Source organism: Mastigoproctus giganteus, chromosome 7, assembly GCF_048544385.1.
Source record: "Mastigoproctus giganteus isolate SK-2022 chromosome 7, ASM4854438v1, whole genome shotgun sequence".
Lineage (NCBI taxonomy): Eukaryota > Metazoa > Arthropoda > Arachnida > Uropygi > Thelyphonidae > Mastigoproctus > Mastigoproctus giganteus.
The window spans coordinates 165,028,123-165,049,606 of NC_143581.1; the positions used below are offsets into that span (position 1 = coordinate 165,028,123).

At 35.8% G+C, this 21,484-nt stretch overlaps 1 protein-coding gene across 2 annotated transcripts in view; it reads right to left on the reverse strand.

Moving 5' to 3' along the window:
• Nucleotides 1–238: 238 nt before the first annotated feature.
• The window catches only part of LOC150083313 (zwei Ig domain protein zig-8-like), a 181,836-nt gene continuing 160,590 nt past the window's right edge, over nucleotides 239–21,484 (reverse strand). The window contains exons 6-7 of one of the 2 annotated variants that reach the window (XM_090377172.1): nucleotides 16,275–16,363; nucleotides 239–787 (exon numbers count right to left, since the gene is read on the reverse strand). The gene's annotated coding sequence lies outside the window, so the exon portion shown is untranslated. The remainder of the gene's footprint in view (nucleotides 788–16,274; nucleotides 16,364–21,484) is intronic. The other variant, XM_090377173.1, reaches the window with a different exon arrangement.

Consider the following 21,484-nt stretch of genomic DNA (forward strand, 5'->3'; position numbering starts at 1 on the left):
GCTTAATGCTGACTTCTTGACTGCTATCCCATCCACATTTTAGTGTGATTCAATCCAACAACATAAAAGACCGCACGCCAAAGGACACTTAACGATATACTGGAGGATTTTATCATAGATGAAGATTTCAGTGATCTCGTCTGTTTTTTTTTTTTTTGTAGGATCGTACCAATTCAAACTGAAGTGTGTTGAATGCCATTGTAAGTCATTGGGTTTCAGGTGTGATCAAGAACCCCACTTAAAAATCATTTTCTTTATTTCTTGGAATATAATACAGTTTGAGCTTTCATAGAATAAGTAATATAATACTGTAACCTGTTCATGACAGCATATAAAATTCACTCCTCTCCATGAAACCATCTGCTTGGGCTGATAAGACGGGTTGTTGCCATGCGGTACATTTGAGATGGCAGAGACAGAACGAATACGCTAAACCATGCACTGTTATTTTTAAATTATTTGTACCTAGTTTACGTTGACTGAGAAGGGAATGTGTCCTTAAAATTGACATTATTAGCACTTCGGTTTGGTTGCGATCGTAGTCCTTACTGGGTTAATATCAGTACTGTACATTTGGTGACGATTGTTGACAAACACATCAATATGAGGCCCATAGGATGTAGAGCTATTCAACACACCACATTATATACATTATGGAGTTTCAGAAATCATCACTCTTGGACGTCTTTGGAAAAAAACTTTCAAATTGTCCTTTGAAGAATAACAGAGATGGAATGTACTTTTATGTGGCACTGCAGCTGTCGACGAATATCTTCGTATACACATTCTGGAAAGAAAAGAAGAAGGAATATTAGTATCGAGTGAGTCTCATACTATACAAATGGAAAAGAAAATGAGTATCACAAAATTTAATTTTCATATTTGATCATTTACCATGCGATTCGATTTTCCATCACTCCTCGTGTTTACAACTTCATTTTCAAGTGTTTATTGGTAAACAAATAGTGGAGAACATTCGAGTGTTCCCGGAATGATATCACCAAAAAGGATGGTATTTAGAAAAATTTTACCCTCTCTCATTTGAGGGTTTTGCGACGGTTTTGTGTGCTCGGCCATACCAAATCAAGAAGGTGGAATAGAAAATGGCGATAATTTCTGAATACTAAGAGTTGCTTCTTGTGTACGTACTCGTGTTTGAAGAGGGTAGATTGTAGTGTAAACCAAAACAAATAATAAGGGGCAACAGAATTTTACACATATCGTTTAGAATGTTATTTACTGTTTTGACTCTACCAGAGGGGGAGAAAAGGCATTTGATAACATGTGGGCCGTACTTTTAGGATGGATTCAGGAACTGAAAAAAAAGTTTATATTAACAACCTGTGCCCGAAATCGCTTTGTTTTCGAGTTAGCCCTTTTTGTGTTCTAGATATTGTGGCAAAAAACGCTTGTTAGTTTTTTGCCACAATGTCTAGAACACAAAAAGGTAAATCATTAAGAAAACGTAACCCTCGTGGGTAGCACAGTTGGTATAATCATTGTCATCGCCATAATGGTAGAAAAGACTGTAGTTTGAATTCCGTCAATGACGCTTGGAATTTTTATGGGTCTTTTTTTACAATGTGGCCGAGTAAGTCGGTCTCAGGCAAGCTTAGCATAGTTTTTTCTCCCGGAAAGTCAGGGTTTTCTCCCAACAAACAGCAAATCGACCACAGATCACACGATTTACAGATATATTAGATTGTATATACGTCGCAATATGGTCTCAATTGCTGATGCGCCTAAAATTCTACAATACCAACCAACAACAGCGTAGATAAAAGTGATAAAAACTCCCTCATCTAACCGTGTTTATTGTATCTGTAAATTTCGTAAGTTATCTAGTCGGTCTGACTGTTTGAAACATTGTTAATCTGAAGTGAGAAGGGGGACTTATTTAATCCGAGAAATGACAAACATATATCTGAAGTATGGACTTTCCGAGTGGAACGCGGCCACAACAAGATCTCTCAGTGTAGAGGCCTTTCAGCGAAAGCTTTCAGACGAGCTTGAAGAAACGGGATCATTGTACAAGACAGTTTCAGATGGTGGTACACCAATCTGTACCAAAACTATTAGGTTGGAAGAGCGGTCGTGAATCCCATGCAAGAAAAGCCTGATAACAACAACAGAATTAAGGCAGCAGATGGCATAGGGCACCCAATTTTGCGAAGAACTTTACGAAATTTTACATTCGAAGACTGCAAAGCCTACTGAAGTTGATTTTCCACCACAAAAAGCGTTTTGTACTTGGTTCCTACACCAGCGTGCTAACAGTCGTCTTTTTCTACTCTGTCTTGTTTTCTGAGGAGGTTGGCTTCACTGTAAATGGCGTGATAAATTTTCACACAACTGGGCAGGAAAGGAATCCGCGTGCCACCATCATCCGGTCAAGGCACTAGTAACAATTAAGCACTAATGTCTTTCCTGGAAGATGATTAACTGGAGAATCCTGTTTCAATTTTTAAGGTTTTCAGTTTACTAGATAAACTTGCTCTTGCTGTCCGACGTGGTTTATTCATGACGATGCTCCAACTTGGAAACTTCCTCCCTTACATATTTGCAATTAATATAGGATTTTGCTCACTTCTGACCTTCAACATTGTGGTGCTTTTTATAATCCAAAATAAAAGTTTGTATTACATTAATGCAGTTGGAGCAATTGTGAGAGAAATGTGATTTATATAATAGTAATATCTGTGTGATTTACGAGCGTGTTTGCTAAAATCTGGGCTTCCCAGAACTAATTAATGTCAGATTCCATCCAATCGGAATGCGTGAATGTTGATGCATGATCATCGGTACAGCATATTGTATGCGTTTCGCTAATAGGCACATACAACTGCCGATGTGATAATGAAATTGCGCACATAATTAAGATATAAGGCATCGTACTGTTCATTCCATTTCAGTTCTGCGCTGTTTGGTTTGTGTATATAACAGGTTTGATGCGCTACTCCTTATATCAGAGAACTTATTGGTTTTAAGGTTGAAGAAATTGCCGATTTTTTATGAACACCATTGAAGTACAGTTGCTATGGTTTGTAATGCAAGAAAGTTTAAAGGAGTTTTAATTCTTAAAACTCGTTTAAAAGTTTAAGACTCCTGGTTAGTTTTTGATGTTGCAACATACGAAAGTCTAGAGTAGCACAGTCTGAAATTATTACATTTAGAAAGTACAAAAAAGCGTAACTTACGCATATTTTCCATTTTAGGGAAAGAAGTTGACGGGGTAGCTAGGAAACTAAATAACGCTCACACACACACACTGTGTATTAACTCTGCGTGAAGACAGTCCACGATGAGCAGGCCGGCACAGAAATTTTCAGAAGAGGCAGTGAAAAAGATCAATATTTCATCCAGTACAGCAGCTACGCTTAGGGAGTATATTGCATCTCTTTAAAATGAACTACTCTTTTAAATATCAAAAAGAATTATTCGCAAACTCGTAAGCCACAGAACACCACGGTTGCTAATGGGTTTTGTTTCAAAGTTAGAATGTTCTGTTCTATTCAATTCTGGTGAAATGTAGGATTATATAGTACTGTTTTCTGCCACTGGGTGTGGAATCGTTTAATCTGTTTTGCAAAAGAAATTATAAATGGCATGAAAATGTTGTCAGATTAGCTAGATATCGTAAGTTGAATTCGTTACAATCACATGGCCTCGGACATGTCTTTGACAGATGGGTTGCTAGTTTGAAATTGGTTCTCCATTCTGCTTTCGAAACTGCGTTCAAGCTTCCTGGCCACTTCAGTTCGACTTTGTCCTGCCGTTATTTGTTAAATTGCTCTCCATCTGAAATATTCATTCAAACGGTGTTTTTCTAACATTTTCTCTTGATAAGTTTATTGAAATCGATAGTTCGAGCGGTAGAAGGGAAATGCAGCGGTTCTAACCAAAACAGACTGTTATTATCTTACTGTGGAATTTAAATGATCAATATTGTTTCTGTTTTTATTTGTATTAAAAAAAGTGTTCGCGATTCTTGCGCTTATTCTTTGGAGCTCCAGAAAACCCAGGCCTACCTTTGTCCAAGCGCGAATTTTTTAGAAGTTTCTAAAAATGAGATAATTTAATCCAGTTTAAACGATAAGCTAGTTTAATCAAATATAGACTAACACCTCACAATCATTACTTCTCATGACCCATATTTTTCTGACCTTAATTGGGGATTATTTATGAGAGGTAAAAAACACGCAGAATACCTTTTAGAAATTTTCATATTCATACTAACGTATAGACCGGACGAATATAATTTAGATTAATATTTATAGAAAAAATTCTGGCGTGTGTTAGCATAATATAATAAGTGTTTAAGAAAATAAATTAATACTAGAAAATAAATAAATTCTACACTATGTTCTTATAAGAAATAGAGGCAAGGATTAAGATACCTAACAGTGACTACTTAATTGTCTTCGAAGTGAATAGATTACTGGAGTTGTTGAAACAACAATTTTATGAATTGCTTTGCTGTATATAAAATAAATGGACCAAATGATAAGGAGATATTGGGCTTAAGGCTGATAGTCCACGTGCTTGCAACGAGAATGCCTTGGATAATTTTCCTTAGCTTTTTAACTTTCAAACCCTTCTTTGAATTGGCAGAGTTGTTTGGATTGTTGAAGTCATATTTCCTTTAAATGAAAAAAGTGCTTGTATATAGGTGTAGAGAAGAATCCCACATGTGAACTAGTAACACATTGGGGTTACAGTTTGGGATAGAAACATATGATTGTTGGTACACTTGACACAATGAGTAGCCACCTTAATCTTCAGATATGACAGATTGGGACTTTGTTTGGAAGGTCATAAAAATTAACTCTATGGTTCCAAAAACAGCAAACATGAAAACTGTTTTTATATTTCAAACTTAAAGCAGCTTTCAGGGAGTAACCACCATGGATTTCTCAAGAAGGCTGCAAGTGTAAGGAACAAACGACTTTTACAGCAAGTTCTAATGCTGTTAACAAGGCTGATAAGGCCCTCGTAATAAATCCCACTTCTCTACAGAAACAGATCTTAATTAGCATGAAAGGAGTTTGAGTAAATGTCGAAGGATCCTATTTCTTCTCCTTAAGGCATCTTGATCTGGCTGACCACTCCTCCTGAAGAATATCTTCACGTTAGAATTCTTGAACAGCTAAGTCCCGTATGGAAGAGTATCATCGTTCATTTGAAGTGATTTCGGGGCATCTGTTAGGGAGCGTGGGAGCTTTTTCATTTAGCACAACGAACATCAGTTTGAAGCTCAACTATAAAGATAGCAGTAGCTCCAAGGAGGGTACTTTCCACCGAGTCAGACCTCTCCTGTAGGAGAAATTATGGGGGAAACATCGGATTTATCTTGTGATATTATATTTGAGGTAAAAATTTAATAAAAACATTTATGCAGCTGCGTTTAAAATGGTTGTAAATTAAATTTTGACACCAGTATGCACAATTAATTTAAACATTTTTATCAGTACAGAAGGACAAACGAGAATTTACTGATAGCCTTGAATAATTAGTAAATTTTAAACATTTCTCTTAAATTAAATAATGTTTTAAATTTAATTAACAAGTGTTACCTTAACTTATTGGTTACCGCATACTTTCTGATAAAGGAACACAAAGGCGACAATCTTATTGCCGCTGAATGTGGATCGTTAAGATCAAAGGTGTATCCTACTTACAAGGCTCCGTGTTTTAAATTCTTTAGAAAGATCGTACATCAATATCAGCAACGCTGTATGTCACTTAATAAACAAAGCTCGCTGCTATACAAGATAACCTACCGAATGGGTTAGGGAGAAGGGCTTGTTAATGACAGAGGACATTAAAACAGCAGCGTTGTCATGATGAGCTAACAGATTGCATGTATCCAAGCAAGACTTGTTAGAGAAAGAGAGATGGGGGACCCAACCCATTTAAACCTGGGGCCATCATTAAACATGTTCAGTTTTAACATAGTCTTAAATGGCTTTATGGGCAATGCCCATACTTAAACAAATTTATTGTGAATATAACATAGGATGCAAGATTGTATAACAGCCTACGAAGCCACTCCCTCAAGGATCTCTCTCTCTCTCTCTCTCTCTCTCTCTCTCTCTCTCTCTCTCTCTCTCTCTCTCTCTCTCGTGCTTATCACAGTTGTTACGATCGCCCTTTTTCAACGTTTTGAAAAGGCTTAGGTTCGGTTCTCGAAGTTGTGAAATACTTTTCATTTGGACAGCGAGAAATGTTTTGTTCCCACACCATGACCAAGTTAGTCGGTGTCGGATATAATTGTTTCTCAGAAATTGGGCTTTTCATCCCAAAACATGCTAAGTTATCACAGAATACATAAAATTTACAAACGTAGTATATCAACTGTGTTTGTTTATTGCCCTTGAACTTGTTTAAAGCACCTTCTGTCAAATCTAAATGTCCGGCGATTAATATATGGAAGTGAGTTGATCTATAAGAATCGTTATATAGCGATGGCGTGGCCATTAATGCTCTGTTATGGAAACAACGGCGAGTCCCAATAGACATTCTTGTTGTTTCCTGAAATAGAAACATCCTTAATGGAAACAGCAGATGTGTCATGGATCGGTAATCAGCGAAACTTCAATAGAAAATCCCATTGTGGTAAGTACCAGATAGACCCGAAGAAGGTACTCTGTCAATGGACCTAAGGCGTTTTTCCTGTGAGATAAGCAAACATCAATTGTCCTGGAGAGTGACAGTGGCTGTTGGATCAGTTGAGATCCCTAATACCATCTGCCGAATTTCATACGAGGGTGAATCGAAATTATAGGCAATTTATTTTTAATTTAATAAAAAAGGAAAAGAAAATGCCAAAAATTTAGTTTTGCTTTTTTTTAATTTTCCCCTTGCTTCTGTAAACACTTCTCATATCGATCCCCAAGCTTCTTAATGTCTAAGAAAAACGTTTTGAGTTGTTCGTGAAGGCATTTGTGTACTGCCTCTTTGACTTTGTGTCCTTTGAAAATCGACGTTCGCGTAATGGTTGGTGAGGGAGAAGTTCAAGGAAGTTTGAATTATTTCAGGATAATAAATAAGAAAGATGCACAAAAACTAGAAGCAGCACAAATGAGTTTTTTAAGACCATGATTAGGCTTTACAAGGCTAGATCATCAAAGAAATTCAGATATTCGTGAGAAATTAAAAATAGATAACATAGTAAATGACATAAAACGGTATCATAAAAAATGGATCAGTCACACAGAAAGAATGAACCCAAACCGGATCCCAAATTTAGCCATTAACTACAAACCTACAGGCAAGAGGCGAGATCAAGAACACCTCCAAGAGATACAGCGGAACATATCTTAAAAGACGTAAGCCGGATCAAGTTCATGATGATGGTGAATTATTTCAACGGTTGCAGCGGCTGAACGAGATTGAGTATTGATCAGATCATTTAACTTGTTGAAATTGTCGGATAGCCTGAACAGTCTTCGTCAACCACGCATGTTTTGCCGCTTCTAAACCTTTCTACCCATTGCTAACACCTTTGACTAATGCATTTTTGTCTATAGTGTGCTGACGTTCTTCTGTAAATATGGGAAGGTTTCACCTCTGCTGATTACAAGAATCTAGTCACAACACCTTGTTCACTGGAGAGCGGACATGATTACATCTGAACTGTATAAAACAGAGTGAATTCAGGCAGAGTAGAGTTGTCTAACAAAGTAATAGACGTGATGACCTTGATTTGCCTTCAAAGTTTTGGTGGTGAGTGTAAATTCGTTAAGGTTGTGCCTATATGATATCGAAAATCTGTTTCCTAAATCATAACGGCTGATGCATCAAGCCTTAATTAAGGAGCTTTTGATATTTTAAACAGTATATAAGTTAAATTGAATTAGAAGAGAAGACTTCTTGAATACAGTTATTTTTAACGATTTGTCTCTTTCTAGAACGCAGCAGAAGAGAACGCTTCAAATTTATCTTCGCTTTTATGTTTGTATTCAAATATTCTGTCTCTGGGAGTGTGGAACTGATTCTTTTATTTCACAACGAAGTTGGTCGCTGCCAATCGGTTAATCCCTTAACGCTTTTTGAAATGTATATTAAGAGTAAGTTATCTGCAGATTGTTTATGATGAGGCTGTTTCAGAGTTTCCTTTTCTTGATCCTCGTGTTTAGTATTTTGAAATAGAAAATACGGAGAGATCATCGGGTTATTTTACTTCTAAACTGGATCCCGATATGGAAACGTTTTTCTGAAATATTTCATAAGAATGAGAAATTTACGATTTTATAGTGCGGTAATTGCGAATTATATTATTACTTTCTTTTGATAGTTTCGGTAGTCCTCTTACAAACTATAAATGAACGTAGTCGAAATAGTTTTAGTACTTCAACATCATCAAAAGACATAAAAACCGAACATCACTTATATTGCCATACTTAAGGCAATTACTTCTTAAATTTTCTCAAATGTCCATCGTAAACGATTTTGGACTCGTAATAGTTCCAGTGTGATGACCTTACGATCGTAAAGATCCTTACAAAAATATACCATCTTTTCTCTTGCACTTCAGTAATTTCAGCCTTCAGATAACACAATTTCGAAATTATTAATAGTATTTTTGAAAAATAAAATGATGTATTAAACATTACTTCGATAGCTTGGTTACTGAAGTATGATTTTAGGCGCATCAACAATTTAGGCCATATAGCATGCCTGTAAATTGCGCGTATTCTGTGGTCGATTTGTTGTTTGCTGGATGAAAAACTCGTGCTCGGATGGCAAACAAAGGTTGTCAAAAGAAAAAAAATAATAAATCTCGACATTATTCTGCTCAACGGAATACCAAGCCATTTATATGGTCATCGTCATCATTAAATGGTACTCTTTCCTGTAGTTTATCCTCTTCTTCGTCCTCCATTCGTTCTGGGATATTCCTAAAGGAATTAGAAATACGAGTACTAAGATATTCAGCAGCTAAAAATCGACAACTGGATGGGTACTTCCTCATTCCTACAACGCATGAAAAGTCAGGCGGACAAAAATCTTACCAATCGCATCAAGGCCATCAACGCAAGCAGCGGGGTGAGTCACGATCTGCATTCGAACGTATCGCACTGCTGTCACTATTGATAAAGCAATATTGCGATTCTTATCACTGAACTGCAAACATTCACCATATTGCTCGTATTGCTAACACGGACGTCTTCGAAATACTCGTAACTTGACGGTGAAGGTGCCTCATGTTTTCTCTCCCTCTTGTAAAGCTTGACTGGATTCAGAACGAATATGTATGCTATTTCTGATGATAACATGGGTTTTTCTCTTCTATATGATTAAATACATAAGGCATTGCATTAGGTAAAGCAGATTACGAAATACCTAAAGGTGCATCGCCAGTTTTAAAACTCAAACTCATTATCGATTAAGGGGATATTAACGTCGCATATTGGAATGGCAGAATGCATCTCCTGGGTCTTTCCTTATCTTTCATTTAGGTTGCTGCTTCGAAATTGGTGCATGCAGCAACGACTTGTTTCCAGCAAGAGAACTTGCTCATTGAAGTATTTGTGTTGTCTTAGAAAACCTCGAATTCACGCTAGGGGTATTTTCTGTGGGGCTCGAGGTCATTAGAAATCTCAGAGTGAATGGAACTGCGAATTCTTCGTATGAAAGAAGCGAATAAAGGCATTCTTAATAAGGTTTTTTTCTGTCGTATAGTATCGTGAAAGACCTCTGAGTAGAGTTTGATTTTTTTTTACTCTCACAGTCATGGCGATTCTGTTATTTGTTTTGTCTGGTAAGAGATTAATGTGGATGCTGAAAATATTTCTGATGTGGAAGTATTAATTTTCCTTCTCTTTTACCCTAATGAAGGCCAAAGTGGATGAGCAGAGAGGTTAAAGGTTTAATTGAGCGTACGAAAAAAGCATAGAACAGTTAGAGTATCACGAGATACTAATTTATGAGTATTATAAGCGTTTGTATATGTAACAGAATCACTGATGTTAATTCTGAATACAAGAGTTCCCTATCAAAGAGCTAAAAATTAAGACAGAATTCTTTTTGTACGTGAATACAAAAAGGAAGATATCTAATAAAACAGGACCATTATTTGATAAAACGGGAAAAGTTATAGAACGTTAAGAAGAAGTGGCACACGAGTTCAATAGGTACTTTGCAACGATCTTTACAGTTGAAAGACCATTCAAACCACGAGAGATAAGTGACAAAAAGTTATATTGCTGTAAATTAAGTGATATATTCATTTTAGAGAAGAGTATAAAGAGTATGGGGAAACTACTGAAGCTAAGCAAAAATAAGGCTCCAGGAGTGGATGCTGTACATCCTGTTATACTAGAAAGGAGCACAAATGTGGGTTTATAATCCCGTCGAAAACGTTACTGTCTCCCCATCCGCTTAGGAGGGGCCAAGGACGTGATGGGCAACCATAAACCAGTGAGTTTGACTTTAGTGGTGGGTGCGATTATGGAGTCTCTGATTAAGGATACAATACAAGGCCATCTCGACAGGAATTGTATTGTTAAAGAATCACAGTATGGATTCATGAAGGGAAAGTCTTGCCTGACCAATCTGGTCTATTGATTATTTTCTTGCATCCAACTGTTAATCAATACTTATGAATTATTGATTAATAGTTAGATGCAAGAAATAACTTTAATATTGTTTACCTTGACTTCAGTTAAGCTTTTGATATGGTTCCATATGAAAGGTTGTTATATCAATTGGGATTAATGACAAGATCCTTCGTTGCATCAAGGGCGGGCTAAAAGATAGTAGACAGAGAGTAGTTATAAATGAATGTAGCTCAGTGTGGACCAGTGTTGCAAGTAAAGTCCCTCAGGGATCAGTGTTGGGGCTTCTGTTTCATACCTTAATGACAATGATGAAGAAATGCAGGGGAAGCTGTCAACGTTTGCTGATTATTTATGATGTTAGGAATAGTAGGATAATGGCACGAAGCGTGGTTAACAACTTGAACCAGGCTTTTCTGCTTCAATATGATCTAGGTCGATTTCACAAATGATCTGAAAAGTGACAACTGAAGTTCACTGCTTATAAATGAAAGGTTTTGTACCTAGGGAACAAAATCCAGTTGTTACTTACCAACTAGGGAAAATTCAGCTAGAATTGGTCCATACTGAATAAAACTTACGGGTTACGATTCAATCTGACATGAAAGTTTCCATGTTTAAAAGGCGGCTAGGAAGTCAAACGTCATCTTGTTTATAACATATAAAACCTTTGCAAGTATGGAAAAGGATATCATTGTCCGTTTATGTAAGACGATGGTGAGACGGAATTTAGAATATTGTGTTCAACGCCCTCGTGGGTGGCCCATTTGGTAGAATTGCCGTCCTCTCCACACCGATTGGAAAAGACTTGAGTTCGAGTCCAGTCGATGACGTGAGGAATTTTATCGGACCTTTTTCGCAACTTAGCGGAGTTAGTCGGTCTCAGGCTAGGATAGCATGGTTTTCCTCCAGCAAACAGAAAATCGACCACCGAACACACACAATTTACAGAAAGTCGGTGATGCTCCTAAAACCCCAGTAAAACAACAACAACATTATGTTCAAGTCTCGGCGCCACTCTTGAAGAAAGACAGAACTTTTATAAAGGGTTCACAGAAAGGCAACTAAATTGGTGAAAGGTGCTAATCGATGTCCATACGAATAACGGCTTAGAAAGTACGGATTGCAAAGTCTGGCTACTAGATAGCTTACCGGGTATCTGATAAATGTGTGTAAGGCTCTGAAGGGAATCAGTAAAATTAACGAGGAAGGTATGTTTTCACTGGCAAAAGAGAAAGGAACCAGAGGACACAAATACTGAATTTTGGGGACTGCTAGAAGGCTGGATCTCATGAGGTTGACAGTCGAGTAGCGTATTGTTTTCATTGGAACGAATTTTCGGCAGCAGTGGTCGAGGTTCATAGTTTGGTAAAGTTCAAAGCGAAATTGGGCAGAAACGTTTTTGGCTGATGCGGAGAAAGCTTTCTTCATTGCGTCATTTAGCCATTTTAATTATAATACTAATACTAAGATTCCACGGTGTTTCATCCAGAACAAGTCGACGGCAGACACCCAGTTTAGAGATTCGGTGTAGTGATCCCTCACGGCCTTAGCCCCTCAGGGCTAATTTTGAATAATCTACCATCTTCTCTTTTCATGCTTATTTCCCACTCCTTCCTTAGTTTATTGAAACTATTTTTTCGCTTGTCCTAGCTTGTTTTATCCTTTCCCCTCCTCCAGCCTTTGTTTCTTGGATCCATAAGACGTCTACGTATGGACCAGTGAGTAAAATTGTTTCTGTGTTTGGTAGACTGTTCTCAACTATACTCAACACAAGATTGAATTATGAATTGAAATTCTTATCGTTATTACACGAGGAGAAATTTTCATGCGATGACCAAACTTTATATTATATTAAGAACTTGCACCATGATCATTACGTCATGCTCCTTGAAATTTAATGGATTCTTGTTTCAAGAATTAATTAACTTTTTGTACTATTACGTGGTTTCAAATGAGACATTTCTATTTTCGCCACAAACAAAACATGCTAGTTTTAAGAGAATATAAGGGTTGCATTTTAAACTAATATAACACATTCATTTTTTTGTGTTCGCTAACTGAAAATTTTCACTGAAATTTTGCCAAGATTTAAATTGGTGGCCAGATTTCAAGTGCAATCTTAACGCTCGTGTTTTCCCTAAGATTTCGTAATTGGTCATTACATTTCTGAGTGGAAAATTAACTTCGCAGTTGTATTCAGATGACACGTATGGGTAGGGTCAAACTTGACAGTCTGCATTAATATTTGTAGGCGTTCATAACTAAATTAGTCTACCTCAGGTGGAAATATACAAATTTTCCAGCCATGAATTTGAAGAGAGGTAGAACAAGAATATATTGAGAAACATGGAGAGACTACATCGTGAAATAAAGCTGACCATCATCATTAGGAAGAAAACTGACTTTTCATCGGGAATGTGTTCACTCTCCCCACCCAATTTACCCAAGCTGTACGACAACTGTTGTCTTTATCCGTTGTATAACTACTAGCACAAATTAAGATAGATGCGTGGGCCTTAGCTCTAACTAGCATCTGCGTAATGTTTTGTTAGACAGAGTCGTTCTACACTAGATTGCTGAGATGTGGACTATTCCATGATTGATGAGTTGCTTGCAGTTTGTGAATGTGCCTGTACTCTAAGTGATTTTCATGCTAGAGTTTTATGTAAATTTGATGGCGATATTTTAAATGAGCGTGCTTTACTTCAATTGCAAGTCGAAATTGGTTAATTTATATTTCTCTGTTCAAAAATATCGACCATTGAAGATTCTTCCTACAATTCGCGTTTCATTTCGCCTTAATTCTGATTTTCTATATATATTTTACTTTATTTCATATAAATATCCACAATAAAATTTAATAAAATATTAAAGGGGAATAAATGAAGCATTTCACTTTAATAAAGTTATATTAAAAAACTGATTGAATTGCATGCAGTTTAATTGTGAAAGAATGAATCACAATTCGATGGTGATGGAAAACCTTGGTTGACTCGCTGCCAATGGTGCCCTCTTTCTGATTCGTTTAGGGAAGTCAGTTTGAATCTCTTGAATAAAACGTACTGGGAATTGTTTTCAGCTGGGGCCGAGGTTCCTAATTTGATTATGATTCGCTTAGGGAAGTCTGGGTTCGAATCTCTTTAATAAAACGCACTGGAAATTGTTTTCAGCTGGGGATGAGGTCCCTATTTCGATTACAATTCATTTAGGGAAGTCTGAATCGGAATCTTTTGAATAAAACGTACTGGGAATTGTTTTCAGCTGGGGATGAGGTCTCTATTTCGATTACAATTCATTTAGGGAAGTCTGAATCCGAATCTTTTGAATAAAACGTACTGGGAATTGATTTCAGCTGGGGCCAAGTCCCTGTTATATTGTTTTTGACTTTTCAGAACAACTCTGAAAAGTCTTAAATAGAACACACGAAAAAATTGCAAACTGTTCTGAACTTGAATTGACGGCTAAGTCAGAACCGTTAGCTTTTGCAAAGAAGCTTAAAATCTCCGATAGAGTGCTTCATAGCATTCAGAATGCGTTCTGTTTTCCTGCTCCTCTTGGAGTTATTTTAATTTTTGTTTCCCCCTTTCTACAAGAAAACATACCGGTTAATTCTAATTGCTTTTAATTCCCGGCTACATTTGACACAACAAACTCTTCATTAAGCTCTAAGTGATTGGCGAAACCGCGTGGTTTCCAGTAAACGTATTAGTCTTCCGCAAACCGAATATCGCTTATTTTTTGACCTGTCACTGCACTCCCGAGTCGCTAATCGCAGCGTTTTCCATTTCCACAGTTTTCTTGGGCAGTACAACTTCCTCTGTAGCTAATGTAAAGGGCAATGACAGGCGACTCTTAGCAATACTTCTGAAAGCGGAAAAACTGTATGTACGAAGAAGTCATTTGAGAAATGTCTTTCTTTGTTGAGTTGGAAACGTTCGCCTGGATTTTTAATTAGTCGAATAAAGCAACATGGGAAATCCATTATGCAATCTATCGCTTTGCTTCCTATGCGGAACAAAAATTTCTGAATGTATTACCACAGAGTTTGTGGATGAAGGAATTGGGTTACATTAGCGTGGTTTCTGGAAAGTTTATCTGCAATGAAAAGTAATTTTCTGTATTAGTCTGGCAGACTAAACCTCATTAGCAACAGAGATCTTTCTGCGAGAAATACGATACTGACACGTTAGATAACTGGTTATTTACGAAAGTAAAATAGAGAAGTTGGAAAGCCAGTTTCTATGGCTGTAATGTAATTCCACTTTTGGAAGTGGACTTAAATAAACGTCTCGTAAAGGCTTGTTATATGACGCATCATTACCTGGGGGCCCATACAGAGACTCGAATGCGATGCACAACGATACTGAGATTGTAGTAAATGCTGGAAAAAATATACCCTACTCATCTTTGAATACGAAAGGGGAGTCTGAATTGCGCATTGATTATTTAATTTAAGTTGTAGGAAGACAAATGCTGTTTATAATTTTATTTATAAATAACAGTTTAATTTTTTTAGAGGCAGTTATTTGGATTTTATTAGTGAACTAGGGTGTGCTTAAGGAGAGAATTAGTGAACCCTTAACCACCCCCCACAAACAAGGCTGAGTAAGATAAAAATAATCGCCTGTAATTGGCCCGAAGTTTTATTTATTTTATAGAATTCAAAGTTTTAAAAATTAACGGTTTCAAGATTTTGAAAATAAAACAATTTCAGAGTTTGAACAAACAAACGTTGTCTACTCTACTGTTCGAGTAGTATTTTGCTGGCGAAGTTGCTGCAACCCCCTTCATGATTTACCAAATAGCATACAATTATAAATCGAGTGGATAAGGGGTTAAAAAGAACAACTATTTATAGCATTTTAAAGCATTAAGGTAGTTATAAAGAGAAAAAAGTGAAAGGGTACTTTTGAAAACGAAATTACAACATTTATACTCAATTGTAAACAATAGCTGGAAATGAGAACATGCGACCCTAGCGGCAATAATAAATAACTCAAATAAATAAATTTACTATTGCAGATAGTCAAAATCTGATAAAAAAAAAGTGTTTTGTACATGAACGTACCATGAACGATTTCTTTCTTCGAGTATAAGAATTCAACATTGTTTTTGATGAAGTTACTTAGTTCATTACCTTTATTAATTTTCATCCTAGTTGCATCAAAAGTATGATGGGTTTCTAAACTTTTGGAAAAGGGAAGAAGGATTTTCCTATGGGTTCCGTTTAAAATTTCCTCTCATATATGCTCAACGATTGTCTTTGGGGATTGATCTGAACAATTTCGAGTCACCATTTTGCGATGAAGCCACTGTGGCTGGAATTAAGGTCCTTAGTCTGTTCTTTCGTTTTACCTTGATGTGGATAAACGTGCATCTAATGTTTCTACCTTGAGTTTCTTTAATATCCTTATAAAATATTGTTTTTCAGCAGACGTTTTCTACCTCTTTCGCTAAATATGAACTCCATTCTGTGGCCTCTTAAAAATCAATAAACAATGATACAGTGAATGTACAGATCTAACCCCCGCCCATCCCTATAAGTGCAGTTCACACCTTTCTGAAAGACATGAACAGATTACCGGTGCAGTTCAACAAATCCGAAACTTTATATACTGGATTAATAAGAGTGATTATTAGAAAAATAATTTTATGATATCAATGTACTCTTAATAATATTTATACCAATATTATTAAGTTAATATTACTAACCTGAGGCTGCCTGAGATCACAAATCTCTTTTTAAAAAAATTACCGATTTCTTTCGGTGTTCAAACACGGGCCGACCAGCTGGAAATCACCTTAAATATATTATAATAAATATATGTTGTAAAGTCCAAAATAGTTAATGTACTGTAGACAAGTTAACAAAACAAATGATTCCAAATATTCCAATACATTAATTTTGCATCTCCTCTGTAATGATTAAACGAGCTTTGGACTGAGACACGAGCGTATTTTTTTTTTTTCTACTGAAGTACTTCATTTTAAAAGAAGACCAGAAACCAGAAAAAAATCAGTGGTGATAATGATGATTAGTTACAATCGACCCCATCACTTTACTAATTATAGGTAACAAATGAAAGGAGGGCAATTTTAAGAATGTGTATTAACTGCACGTTTATTAAGGAGAAAATCTTTGGCCACTTTCCAAAAACTCCGAGTAATGTTCAGGTTAAAAAAAAAAAAACCACCGAATAATTTTACTTTTTTTTTTTCTCCACCGAATGCATAACAACCCTAGATTATGAGAAATACTAAATTGTTCATTATCGGAACTAAAATTCAGATGTGTGTGGAATTTTGAATTAACGAGATTAATCTTCAAATATCGAGGCAATGTGATATTCATAATTGCGATGAAACAGTTCCAGTATATATCAGCTTTATTATCTTGCACAAGTTCAATGTTCTTCAGTTTGGAAGAATACTGAAAGTTAGTGGAAGTAGAGGAAGTGCAAAATTTGACAACGGGTCCTCATCTTTATTAGAAATTTTTAGTATTTCAATTGTTTAGTTGTCATATCGGAAACAGAAATCACAGCAAGTTCTAAATAGAACTAATGGAGGGTATTTTAATTTTGTTTGAAGATAGCGGACTGAAATACTTGTTAATACCCTGAACCACATGCATTATTTGAGTAGCGGCCATTTTGTTTCTAAATGATTGGTCACCACACAATCAGAATACCAAGATCTCTTCTCATTTAGTGTAAAACTGTGTTACCTAGAGCTGTTTTAATGACGGCCATATTGTTTTAAAATCGCAGATTAAAAAATTGTTTTAAAAAGACTGAAATAAGGAAGGAAGGGAAATTATTTTTCGAAAATGTTTCGTCATTGTTAATTTTAAATTTGGTTATTTTATAGAAAAAACTTTGTCGAGCTGTGCCAAATTTAATTAAAATGTGACAAACGGAATTTATCCCGGAAATGAGTTCCTGAAACAAAAGGAAAAAAAAAAAAAAAACCCACCCTGCTGCTGGCTTAAACCCATTAGGGATTTTCTCCTCTTTTCCCCGTTTCCTGCTACACTAATCCTTCTATTAATCCTTTCTGTAATAGAATCAATTAGTGGTTTCAGGATTTCCAGGAAATCTAAACGCTGGTTTGCAAAATTATGTGATTTATTGAGGGATAATACAAATGCGCCCTTGAACCCCCCTTGTTTGCGCTATTTTCGTTTTTTTTATTTGTTTATCTCACGAAAATATATAAAAGAAATGAAAATCACTGCATTTGAAAATTTTACGTGGACTTTGGTACCTTTCTTCCTCGAAGTTTTTTTTTTCTTGTACATATTTACTTATTTACTTCAAATTTTATTTCAATCCGACTGTAAACGAAAAAGTATCGAGGCAACAAATGGCGCACAATTTAACACAAGTCCGATTTCTAGTTTTTTTTGGGTTTTTTTTGGCACACACGTTCAAAATGGAAGCGTCCAAATCTCAAAAAAAAAAAAAAGATTAATTTATTTTTCAATGACTAACCAAATTTACCATCTTCTGACATCTTTCTCCCTGTGAAGAAAATTGATAGTCAGATCATAATATTGATAGCCGGTCCTCAGTCTAAAAAAAATTCTCGATATCAAAATATGTTGTAATCGTTGAGTCATAACACTGAAGTACAATTCCGAACCTGAGCTCATGAGTATACAGTGGAACGATACTTCCTCCCTTGTCCCGACAAATAAAGGTCATCATATCAAGTTCATACAAATCAACACGGGCTGCTTTTAAATGAATGTTCGGCAAGCCTACACAATCATCGCTTGGAGATTCATCATCTATCTTATTAGAGAGATGATTTTTCAAATTCCGTTCTGGGAAAAATGTGCAATGTTGAGATTAAAACACGAATTCCTTGAACTTTAACACGATTTAGACTTTCCCAAATGGCTCATGAGAACGGATTTTTCAGAAATGAAACGCTACCCCAGCGTACTTAGTGGATTTACATTGCCCTCATTAAAACTCGGCATATTGCCCTTATAGGTAGTACGATTGGTTATTATAACCAATCCTGCTCGTCCACTCTACGACCTCCCACACCTGGTGTAAATGGCTTGATTTCGCATCCCGTAAATAACATGAGGAATTGATATTTATTTTTTTTTTTTTTTAATTTTTTTTGCAAGCTGGCTGAGTTAATCTCTCTCAGGCAAACGTTTCATGGTTTTTTTTTTGTCAAACGAACAGCAAACCAACCTAAGAATGCGCGCAATTACGGATACAATGCACTGATGCCTCATAGCCTTAGTTACTTAACGCTTAATGCACTCCTAACTTAACCTGTGATTAAAATTCATTCTTATATACTCAGCATCTGAGCAAGGAACGTAGCTACCAGAACAGCAAAAAACTAGCCATGGATAACATAAACATTTACCATTTAATGCAACCCCTGATATATACAAACTGAACTACAGTCACTGCTGTTCAGTCTACTTTTTCTCCCTCTCATCCCATTCTGAAACAGATCCGGTCTAGATTGTCACTGCCAAACATCCAGTGAGACGGTCACCGTCTGCTGGATCCCTGGTCATGTTGGCATCCAAGCTAATGAACGTGCGGATCGTGCAGCTAAACATCCCTACTGATAAAGAGAAAAAAAAAAAAAAAAGAACCACAGCTGTGGGCGTTCAGTTTCATGAGAGGCAGGAGAGAAGATGTTCTGACAAGACTCCGCATCGGTCAATTCCCATCCAACTCATTTTCCTGCAAATTCCACCTAACAGTCACGCATATTCTCATTAAAGGTCCTCAGCAGTAAAGTATCCGGAAATCAGGAACATGCACAATATGGCCCAATAGGCCCTTTTGCTAAAAAAAACCCCTCAAATTCCAAACGCGATGTTATGCACCATTATATGATAATCTGTTTACTATTTCTCGCATAAAAATATATTTTCGTTAAAAATAAACCCAAGTTTAAATGTAGACTACTGTTTGTTGTTGGCCCTTCGAAATTACACAATTCCTCTGAGATTTAATTATTTAAACTCTAAATACAAAGCACCATTTCTAGGATTAAAGTGCTTCGTTTGCTAACTGGAGCTCTGTTTATTTATAAAATGAGTTTTGTCTATAGAAGATACATAAGCGCACAGAAATTGTACGTTATATTACATCGATGTACCCTTCTGGACAATCAATTTTCTCCATTGTTTGGGTTAGTATTGGGATTTCCTATGCTGATCAATTTTATCGATTTTTGGAGGCGACACTTCGCGTGTTCTAGGCGCTCAAGAAAGTAGCCTAAACTATGTGCACTATGAGATTTCTGGTCGCTTTAACAACGGTTGGTCGCGTGCATTGCATTACACTGCAAGCTTTTCCTTCTCCATACTTTTGTATTTTAGCAGCTTCTTGGTGTTAGAGTCATAGCAGTCGTCTTCAGGTTAATAAAAGACCACAAACAGGATGACTACTGTTGTTTAATGTAACTTTAAGAGATTTGCTTTACGACTTCAGACCAACATTGACATTCAGTGGAGTAAATAAGCTTTATGAATGCTTTGTTGTTTTTGTACGCCATTCTTAGGGCATATTTCAATCGTAAATTTGCTTAAAAAGCTATTTAAATAGATGCTAATTAAGATAATCATGAAAATCAACTGGCTGTAAAGTTCTGATCTCTTGAAGAACGCAAGGTTGAATATGCACTATTTGCGTATAAAAATGATTGCTTTTTTTTCATAAATACTGTATATAAACAAAAATTTGATTTTCTTATAGAAGCAATGGCATGTTAGTGTGTAAAGTTTGTTTTTCATAAATTATATCGCTGCTGTTTCATACCTTTTTTTTATAAATAAACACGAATTGTTTAAGTTCAATTTTTCTAAAGAAGATTAAGTTATTTTTTTATTATTCTAATTAGTAGAGTTAGATTTATTTAGACACCTTTTTTAAATTATATAACTTGTAAGTTGAAACCGAAGCATTGTGCTCTTTATGTTTGATAATACGTGCAATCTTCAGAAAAAAAAATGTGTAATACCTGTATTTATTTTTTGCTGAAGATTTTAGCTGCAAAAGTTTTGGACTTTTTTTTGCTTTTTTTCTCTACACTTTTATGCTTTCGTTATTATTATAACTATTGTTATTATAACTACGTACATAAATCGAACTTAATTACAAATAAATTAATTGTTTATACTGTTTTTACACTAAATTTTTATTAAAATTTTCACAAAAACATCCCTCTAATGGATTACGGTTAACTACGCTAAGTGCTGTTCATTCTTCACATTTAACTATATCTTTGTATGCTGAGCATCTTATTTTTCTCTAACAAGTAGCCAGTTTTGATATTAAAATTTCTTTATTATGCTCTATTTCTTTTAGTTAATAAGATTATATATTCCTATATTTGTGTGCATCTTCTTTTGAGATTCTTAGCGATACATTTTGTGTGCCCTGAAGTTAATAATGGTTCTTTCAGTATAGCAAAGGTGTGTTGGGAAATCAATCGTTAGTGCAAAGGCTATTTCATTCAGGGGTGATTCGATCTGACTACTCCTCATGCTTTAGGAAAATGCTACCATAATGATTTTTGTATCTCAGAACAAGACGCATTAATGGATTTGAAACAAAATGTAGAGCGGATCATTTGACTACTTCACCTTTGATCGGCTAACGAAAGCTTAAGTTATATATTTTGTTTCTTATGATGTTACTTGCATTTCTTATCATAGTTGCGTGTGTTAAATTACTTGTATTTTAATCAGAATACAAGGAGGCTTAAGAATACATCTGAAAATCCATGATGCATGATATCTTGAAATACAGAATAATAATAAAGAAACTTTGGCAAATTACGAGTTGAATATCCTGCTAATGGTTGGTCTTAGATTTCTGAGATTTCGGGGGGGGATGTTTGCTGTACGATTTCTTTATTTCTAAAAGCAACAG